The following is a 1980-nucleotide window of genomic DNA, read 5'->3' as shown; positions in this document are numbered from 1 at the left end:
GATTTCTCTATGACTCATAATTTATAAGTGTTTCTCTTTCTTCTTAGTTAATTTTAGTCATCATAGTATTATTACACATTGGTCTATATAGGACATTGGCCTGTCCAGAGGCCTGACCTATGGTTATGTAGAATTATATTTATTAATTTCTGAAACTGAGTTCTAATTTAATTATTCAGTGATTGGAGATTATATGCTTTATTATTTCAATCTTTTGAAGTGTGCTAAAATGAGACTTATGGTCCAGAATGTGTTCAGTGTGTCAAAAACTCTCTCATACACTTGTTAAAAAAATAATAAGTGTTGGGCCCAGCTAGCTCAGTTGGTAGAGCATGAGACTCTTAATCTCAGCTTTGTGGGTTCGAGCCCCACGTTGGGCGCCAAATTGCATACATTCCTGTCACTAGTGTGGTCAATTAATCACTAGGCTACCTCAGTTGTGGGGAGTAGAGACGTGGAATCAACACACAGACTCCGGGAGCTGGTGAGAACTGGCTGGTGGCGTCCTATCCAACATCCAGTAGCTCAGTTTATTTTTGGAATGCATACAACTGTTATAGGTTCTGATGGGGCATGCCCATCAATCAAAGGTAAGCAAGATAATATCCATAAGCTAGTCATCTTCTGCCGAATGTAACTGCAGTGTGAGGAAACTCTAAGTATTGCTGTCATAGTAGAAAGCAGTCTGGAAGGGTCTTTGTCCCTAAGGGAGTGGTTTACTGAGTCAGGGGTTTCATGCCCTGAAGCTCCTGACTCTCAGTTTCCTGGCCCGGTAATTTGGCAACGCTAACCACAAGTGCTGAGGATGTGGTTTCACCAACGGCTCGCTAGAGCAGAGTGCCCCATCTTGCAGGCATTCCTGTCAGGCCTGAATGAACGTGGATTCTTCAAGCACTCTGAGCTGCTCATGTCTGCTAGCTGTAACTGAAAGTTATTCCAACAGGCGAGGATGTGGGGAAAAAGGCACACTCATACATTGCTTGTGGGACTGCAAAATGGTGCAACCACTATGGAAAGCAATATGGAGATTCCTCAGAAAACTTGGAATGGAACCACCATTTGACCCAGCTATCCCACTCCTCAGTTTATACCCAAAGGATTTAAAGTCAGCATATTACAGTGACACAGCCACATCAATGTTTATAAGCAGCTCAATTCACAATACCTAAACTATGAAACCAACATAGATATCCTTCAACAGATGACTAGATAAAGAAATATGGTACATACACACAATGGAATATCACTCAGCCTTAAAGAAGAATGAAATTATGGCATTTGCAGGTAAGTGGATGGAGCTGGAGAATATCATGCTAAGTGAAATAAGCCAAACCCAAAAAACCAAAAGCTGAATATTTTTTCTGACCAATGGATGCTGATCCATAATGGAGCAGGGAGAGAATGAAGGGACTTTGGAGGGGAATGGGTAGGGGGAGGACAGTGGATGAGATGGATCTTATTACCCTATATAGATGTATGAATTACACTACAGGTGTGACTCTGCTCCATGTTCAACCAGAGGAAGGAAAAGTTGTACTCCATTTGTGTACAATGTATAAAAATTCATTCTAATGCCATACATAACAAATTAGAACATTAAAAAAAATAAATTTTAAAAAGAATATATGTGTTAGGAAAAATATGCAGATTGTGTAGTTGTTGCATATAATTTTCTAGGCATGTTAAAACAATTTCATTAATCATGTTGTTTAAATCTTCTACATCTTTTCTGTTTGGGATCCTTTTCCTTTGGTTTGAAGAATTTCCTTTTCTCTGTCTTGTAATGTGGTTGTACCAACAACACATTTTTCAGAAAATGTCTTTGTTTTATTTCCATTTTTGAAAGGTATATTTGCCGAGTATAAAATTTTAGGTAGGTTGGCCTTTTATTTTCCCAAACTGTAATCATACCATTTCATTGTGTTCTGTCTTTTAGGGCTAATGCTGCAAAGTTAGCTCTCATTCCCACTGTCTGCTGGG

At 39.1% G+C, this 1980-nt stretch overlaps 1 non-coding gene across 1 annotated transcript; it reads left to right on the top strand.

The window, feature by feature from the left end:
* The first annotated feature begins 307 nt into the window (after positions 1-307).
* On the top strand, positions 308-380 carry Trnak-cuu (transfer RNA lysine (anticodon CUU)). The gene has a single exon. It is a non-coding gene; the product is annotated as a tRNA-Lys (tRNA).
* The last annotated feature ends 1600 nt before the right edge of the window (positions 381-1980 follow it).

The sequence above is a fragment of the Marmota flaviventris genome, chromosome 14 (genome assembly GCF_047511675.1).
Source record: "Marmota flaviventris isolate mMarFla1 chromosome 14, mMarFla1.hap1, whole genome shotgun sequence".
NCBI lineage: Eukaryota > Metazoa > Chordata > Mammalia > Rodentia > Sciuridae > Marmota > Marmota flaviventris.
The sequence above is the reverse complement of the archived record's forward strand: the minus strand, read 5'-3'. Positions and strand labels throughout refer to the sequence as shown.